Source organism: Castor canadensis, chromosome 15 (genome assembly GCF_047511655.1).
Source record: "Castor canadensis chromosome 15, mCasCan1.hap1v2, whole genome shotgun sequence".
NCBI lineage: Eukaryota > Metazoa > Chordata > Mammalia > Rodentia > Castoridae > Castor > Castor canadensis.
This window is the reverse complement of record NC_133400.1, coordinates 55426822-55434703: the sequence shown is the minus strand read 5'-3', so window position 1 is coordinate 55434703 and position 7882 is coordinate 55426822. Positions and strand designations below refer to the sequence as shown.

The 7882-nt window shown below is 43.9% G+C and overlaps 2 pseudogenes; both read left to right on the top strand.

Annotated features, from left to right (window-relative positions):
• The first annotated feature begins 351 nt into the window (after positions 1 to 351).
• On the top strand, positions 352 to 2523 carry LOC141417275 (unconventional myosin-X pseudogene; annotated as a pseudogene).
• Positions 2524 to 2530: 7 nt separating this feature from the next.
• LOC141417247 (unconventional myosin-X-like) lies at positions 2531 to 3503 on the top strand (annotated as a pseudogene).
• The last annotated feature ends 4379 nt before the right edge of the window (positions 3504 to 7882 follow it).

Here is a 7882-nt window from a genome sequence, read left to right as displayed (position 1 = left end):
AACACACACACACGTAAATATAAAGAGAGAAATATACACACACATATAAACCTTTTGAAACCAAAGTGGAAGTGAGGTGAGTAGGACATTGACTGGGCCTCTCGCATGAGCAGTCTTTTCTTTACTCAGCATCCAGTTTCTTATGTCAAAGGGTACAGGATCAAAGCTGCCCTGGTCACCCTTCTACTCACAGCTTCCTGCTGTACCACTCCCCCCAGGCCTGGAGTACCACTAACCACCCCTCCTTCCTGACATCTTTGACCAGACCAGCCTCCTCACCCCCATAAGGCATTTTTGACTGGCTGCTTTGTATGGAGGCCTGGCCTCAGCCTCTGCCTTCAGCTCTGCTGGATGCCAGTCGAGTTTGATCAAGCAGCTGTGCTAAACCATCTCTGGTACTCAAGGATGCTGAGTGAGGATCCACAAAGCAGGGTATGTGATCTGAAAACAAAGGACTTTTACAAAAGGTATAAAATGCTAATGAGGGAAGTGGCTTGGCCAGAGGACACTGAGGAAATGCAGCTTTATGATTCCTCCAATAGCGAGTGGCAGCTGGGGAAGACCAAGGTCTTCTTTCCAAAATCCTTAGAGCAGAAACTGGAGAAACTGTGGGAGGAAGAAGTTCACCAGGCAGTTATGGGGGATCCGGGTCCACATCTTGGGCAACCTAGTATAAAAGAAATATAGAAGGTCCTTTATGGTGTGGTAACAAAACAGAAGAATTATAGAGCCTTCCTTATGAGGAAGAGATTTTTGCACCTGAAAAAAAGAAGCTGTAGTGTTTCAGAAGCATCTCAAAGTCCAGCTTGAACATAGAGTTTATAGGCAATTGCTGGCAGAGAACAGGATCAAGAAGAAAGGAAGAAGCCTGAGGAAGAGGAGAAGACAAAAATGGAAAAAAAGAAGACAGAGAGAGCACAAAAAGAAGCTGAACTCAGTGCCCAGCAGGAGGAAGAGGCAAGAAGCAACAAGAACTGGAAGCCCTGCAGAAGAGTAACAAGGAAGCAGAAGCAGAGATGACCCAGGAACTGAAGAAGCAGAAGGAAAACAAGCAGGTGGAGGAGACACTGCACCTAGAGAAGGAGAACCTTCAGTGCATGAAGGAGTGGCCGGATCTGCCTGTGACCTAGGCCTCCCTACAGAAGCAGCAGTAGCTGCAGAAGGAGGAGCTGTGGTGCCTGGAGGAGGAGGCCTGCGTGGTGGCTCCAGAGTTTCTGGAGTCCCTCAACTTTGAGGAGATCTACCATTGTGTCCACAACATCTAGTGGTCCCTGTCAGTGGGGAATGAGTTTTCTGGGGAATTTGGTGAAGTTTGGGAAAGCACAAATGCAGAGGAGCCCAACTTCAATTTTTGCCAGTTACACCCCAAGGAGGAGGAGGACGAGGGTTTTCAGGCTGACTAGGACTCCTGTAAGGACTTCCCCCAATCCCAGTGAGCATGCCCACTCCAACCAGTGAACATGTGGCATCTGGACCAGCGACAACTTCTCGGAGAAGTACTCAGACATGAATGATGGGGTGGAGGCCAACAGACCCAGCGTCAACAAATGGTGCTGTGTGCCTTGGCATACAGGGCAACACCAGCCTGCAGGAATCCTCCAGTTGAGAGTCTACCTACTGCCAGCCCCAGGGTACCAGTGACCTGCCCTCCCACTAAGCACCAGAACAACTAAGAGGACGGCGACATCAACTCTGGCAGCAGTGTGATGTGCACAGACTACCAATGCTCTGCATGCTCTGTGGGGACCTATGACAGCTCTGGAGCCTTCAGGTTCAGTTCAGAGCACAGTCCTCTTTGCAGATAGTGAGAAGGACTTTGACTCAGGGTTTGATATGAACAATGAGCTTTCTTACCAACGTGACTCTGTGTAAAGCTTTGACACACTGTCTTACTGCCACACCTTTCTGTACATGAAAGGTGGCTTAATAAACTCCTGGAAACTCTGCTGGTGTTTCTTCAAGAATGGGACCTTTCTGTGGTTCCACTCAAAGCAGGAGGCTCCCAAGCAAGGCTACCACAACAAAAGAGGCTAGACTCCTCCACGCTCTACAGAAGAAACTAGAAAAGTGCTGGTTTGTTCTCTGACAGTCTAAGCTAATGAAGTTGGAAAATGACAGTGAGGAGAAGCTCAAGGGCACTGTGGAAGCCCAGATGGCCAATGGATCATGGACAACACCAGCAAAGAGAATGGGATTGATACTATTATGACCTATAGAATCTTCCATCTGATCCCCAAATCCTGGGAAGATGCCAGCAAAGTGGGATCTGGTTCAGACATCCACAGACCAGGAGATTCAGTAGATGCACGAGGAGTAAGCAGATCCATAAAATGGTGTGGGCTTGTTGAATGTGGGGTTGATTGATTCTGTGTTTCGGGCCTCTGACAGCCCTGATAGGCCCAGTTTGTTTTTGTCATCACTGCCATCTGGGTGCTGCACTGCAATGTCAATATGCCCAAACAGATGTACCACTGAATAACACTGTTGCAGACATCCAAGTGGAAGACAAGGGTGAAGGGCTAGGAATTCAATATGGGAGCACTTCTACTGACTCTATACCAAGCTACTCAATGTGGTCACTGTGTGATCCAGCACCATTCAAAACATGGACCCAATCAATACCCTCACCCAACAATGGGTCCAAGATATCAACAAGAACAGCCTGAACTCAGGCACAGTGGGGCAGATGTACAAGCAGAACCGACCCTTCCATACACTCATCACCCCCTGCACTACTGGCTCTGGCCCCTTACCTGTGGGGACATTAACCTCAACTTGGTCAAAGACAAAGTTTAGGTAACTCTTCAGAATAAAACCATCAAGATATCCAACTCCATCCAGCAAATGGAATCAGGTCTGACTCCATCCTGATAATACAGGGCATCCTGCAGATGGGGCACAACCTCTGACTTCTGTGGGCTGAGCTGTACTGTCAGCTTATCAAACAAACAAAACAAGGGGCCACATCCTGGCAGCACAGGTAACCTGTACAGCTGGCAGATCCTGATGTGCTGAGGTGAACCTTCCTTCCCAGTATCTCAAGTTCCACCTGAAGAGAATATGAGGAACAGTTTCCAGGAACTGAGATGGAAAAATGCACCATCTTCATCTACAAGTCTCTTAAGAAAACCAATTGCAGAGAGTTTGTGTCTTCTTGAGATGAAATTGAAGCTCTGATCCACAGGCAAGAAATGACATCCTCGGTGTACTGCCATGGGGGAGGTTCCTGGAAGGTCACCATCAACTTCCACACAACAGCTGAAGAGATAGTGGAGGAGCTGATCCAAGGCCTTGCCATGGATGACAGCAGGAATTTGTTCACCTTGTTTGACTACAATGGACTTGTGGACAAGACCACTGAAAGCTGAACCATCTTAGCTTGTGTTTCAGCAAAGTTTGAAAAGCTGGCTGCCACATCAGATGCAGGGGACTTACCTTGGAAATTCTGCTTCAAACTTTACTGTTTTCTGGACATGGACAATGTTCCAAAAGACAGCATTTAATTTATTGCTCTGTCAAGTTGAATGATCATGTACTAAGCTGTCAAGCTTAACAGTCTCCATAATTTCCTAAGCTTTACTACTCTTAGATGACACATGCCTTAAAAAAGAGAGAAAAACTGCACTACCACCAAAGCAGTCAGAAGTGACTTAACTTATAGAATCAACCCTAGTGGATCTCAACTGTGCTATTGAAGGCAAGTGTTTCCCCATTCTGGGAAAACTTGCAGAGCTTGGAAATAGGGTATGTATCCATCAGTTAGGCACTAACCTCCCAGCCTAATTCTCTGAAGATGACAGAAGGTGAGGGCATGGGGAGGGGAGAGGAGAGCAGAAGGAGAGCAGAAAGAGACAGTCTGTTTTAGTTGGAGGGCTGCTGGCAGCCTTTCTGTGGACATGTATTAACTTTTTGCTTTGTTTCATCTTTTAAATGTGTGTGCTTACCCAGGCATGCATGTGCTCATAAACTTAACACTTTAATTATTGTTTCATGAACATTAAACACAAAGGCGGGTACATCGGTATAAACAGTCTGTGTATTTTAATAGTTCAGAGTTATACTCATGAGTTGTTTCTTTATAAGGTGGATTCATTAACAAACTAGAATCCTGGATTTTCCTGTCTTTGCTGTATTTTGTAAAAAACAGGTCTTGACTAAGTTTGGTTTTACATGCAGAAAAGTCTGCAAATCTGTGTCTGCTGTATTACAAACAGATCTGCAGTGTTGCCTTAGTCCAATGGAGTCTCACAAGATGTGGAACAGGATGTGATGACTGTGGGCTGCCAGTGACTCATAGACTCACAGTGGCCAACAGGTGAATGGTGGACACTGACCACCAGCACAAAAACCTCAGTGCAAAGTGACATGAGGTAGTGACAGTTTAAGGGACAGCAAGAAATGTGTAGAGGGCAACTCAGGCTCACAGCCAGGCCTGATCTCTGCAAGCTGAGTGTATATACTCAGAGATTTTTAAACACTTTTTCCCCCTTTTAGAATTTTGATCTCGGTTCATCTCTTTCTTTATTGGTAGATTTAATTGTACATAGAAAAGGGTTTCATTTCAGCATTCCCATGCATGCATTCAAAGTACTGTGGTCATAGTCACCCCTCTTTTCTCTTTTGTCCCCCTTCCCATGCCTCTTCCCTTCTCCTTCTGTCTCTGCTCTAGTCCCCCTCAGATTTTGTTTGTTCCCCCTGTATGCTTCTTTTGGTGGTACTGGGGCTTGAACTCAGGGCTTTGTACTTGCTGGGCAGGTGCTCTATGTCTTGGGCCATATCCCCAACCCCTCTCTGCTTTCCAGCAAATACTGTTTTCTGCTCCTTTTAGTTTTGAATTTTGTTTTATCCTAGGAGAGTTTTCTCACAGAATGCAGTGGGATATTTCTTTATGGTTTTCATTTGTTGTTGGTGGTAGTGGGGAATAACCTCAAGGCCTTTTACATCTTAGGGAAGTATTCTCCCATTTGAACCACACCTCCTGCCCCCATTTTTTATTTGTTTGTTTTAAATAGGATCTCATCATTTTGCCTAGGGCAGGCCATTTACTGTAATTCTTCTACCTATGTTTTCCATGGAGCTGAATCACAACTGTGTGCCACAATACCTATTTTGTTTGTTAAGATGGAGTCTCACCAAGTTTTCCTCAGTCTGTCCTCCACCTTGGCACTTAGCATTGCCTGCATTGGTCATGTAAAGAATGTGAGGCCATGTGCCAGTGGCTCATGCCCGTAATCCCAGCTACTAAGGAGGCAGAGATCAGGAGGATCTTGATTCAAAGCCAGTCCTGGGCAAATAGTTTGTGATATCCTATCTCAAAAAACCCATTTGAATATAGGGCTGGTGGAGTGGCTCAAGGCAGAGGCCCAGTACTGAAAAAAAAAAATCAAACATCTGCTCTGCTCTAACATGTTACTACACAGAGACAAATTTTGAAATTGTTCTATTGGGTTGTTTTATTTTATTGTTTATGAAGTACAGAAATATTTTTTAAGTCTGAAATAAAGTCAAAAATAAAATGTTAGAAAACCCTACACTTTTAAATAACTGTAAACTCTCAAAAGGAGAAAAGAAGGAAGAAAAGGAGAGGAAAAGGAAAGGAGGGTGAAAAAAGCAATAATGCAAGAAAAAAAGTAAGTGAAAGGAGGGAAGGAAGAAGAGAAGGAGGGAAGAAAGAAGGGAAGGAGAGAAGGGAAGAAGGGATGGAGGGAGGGCTGGAAGAAAGGGAGGAAGGGAAGGACAGAGGCATAGAGGAAGGGAGGAAAGATTAGAAAAGAAAGGAAAGGAGGGAGGAAAAGAGGAAGGAAAGAAGTAAGGAATGAATGAAGGCATGAAGGAAGGAGGAAAGGCAGAGGAACAATAAATGGAAAAATGGAAGGAACATGTACTTCCAGTCACAGACACCATGAGTCATGTGGTCTCTGGTGGTGGCCTACACCTGGTGCTAGCTCTAGTCCCAAGGCATCCCATGATGAGCTTGCTACAGAAGGACAGATTCAGAAGCAAATTCTCTCCAAGAAATGAGGGTGCTACCAGTGGGAAGGGGGGTAGCAGGAAAGGAGGTAGGAGGGTGGATATGGTGCGAATACGGTGTATACAGGTATGTAAATGCAAAAATGACACCTGTTGAAACTATTCCAGGAATGGGGATAAAAGAGATTGAGGTGGGGAAGAATTCAATATGATAATTAAACACATTGTGAGTGAGTGAGATGAGGTCTCACTGTTGCCCACACTGGCTCCAGTGATTCTCCAGTGATACTCCTGCCACTACATTTCCAACCACCTGCCTGGCTCAGGACACTTATTTTGTGCTCTGTTTCAATTACATACTGCAGTTGTAACAGATTAATTGGGGGACCGACAGAGTAGTAGATAGGGTTGTTTCCTATTTTACTTGCTCATTCAAATATTTGAACAACAACAACTTGCAAAAACTCAATAATGCCAGCAACTTGGCACCTCTGAACCATCTGTGAGTAGTATTCACTGTATCATGAAGGAGAATGCTAGTATAAGACAAATTCTTAGAATTAAAGCCTGGGTTTTACCTTCACATCTCCAAACATAGCAGGGAAATCCTGTGTGTTCGTCCTGAGTTTGAAGTGGTAGAAAATGTCGTCCTTCATTGTCACTTGTTTGGATTTGAAAGCTGAAGGAGGCAGTCACTGCAAAAACAAGAAAGCAGATCTATAGAACATGGCCACACTATCACTGAAAAGCCCCGTGTAAGGGATATATGTGAGGCAGGTGCTGGAGGAGGGACAAAAGGAGACTCTGGGAATAAGACAACCTTACATTGCCAAGGTCCCTCCTTCCATCTCATTCTATTTAACTCCTCTTTCTTCCTAAAGTCCCCACCCTTTGAATGTACTCAGCAAAAATTCAATAGAGTCCAAAAAAGTACAAGGATCAGATGTTCAATTATGCCATATTATTGGTATAGCTAGGTGCTGTCCAAATCAAATTCACTTAAAATGTAAACTTGAAGCTGGGCACTAATGGCTCACCCCTGTAATCCAAGCTTTTCAGGAGGCAGCCAGCCCAGACAAATAGTTGCCAAGATTCTATCTCAAAAAAAAAAATCATTAAAAAGGGCTGGTACAGTGTGACAAGGCCCTGAGTTAAAATCCCAGTACCAGATTTAAAAAACCCATAAACTTGACTGTTAAAAGTAACTAAATATGGCTCATTAGATGTGTCTGTGAATCTTGATTGCTAGACTGACAATATGAAATTTTACATTTGTGATTTCATCTTACAAATACCAAAGTGTAGAATCTTCTGAAATCATGTTCATGTAAATAACTAAATGAATTTTAGCTTCTGATGTAACATGAATGCCTCTGTCTGGAGGCATCAATTAGCAAATCTAATACTAAGTAATTCAAATCTTTGCTGTCTATCCCAAAAAAAATAATTTACGTGTTCACCATAGTAAATGAGGACAGAAAAAGAAAAAAACCACCTCTCCTCTTACCACCCAAAAGTAACTTTTCCAATCTGCAGGTCTATAATTTCTTTTTCTTGTCTTTTGGCACTACCTACCACTTCTCTGTACAATGTCCACAACAGTGGCAAGAGAAAACATCTCTTCATTTTGCTTTGTTCTCAGAGCTAATACAAGAGCATTTATGTGTGTCTCACATTACATGCCCAATGGAAAGCACACTTGTTCTATATCAGGAGTTGGCAATCTTATTTTAGAAAAGTACAGAAGGTAAGTATGACTTTTAGCCCATTCAGTTTTTGTCACAATGACTCAGTCTGCTATCCTCTCACAAGAGTAAGATAGACTAAATGAAGGATGAGTACATGTGATTGCAATGAAGTTCCATTTACAATAAGGACCTTGCCTACCCAAGATCTAGGCAATTCCATCTCC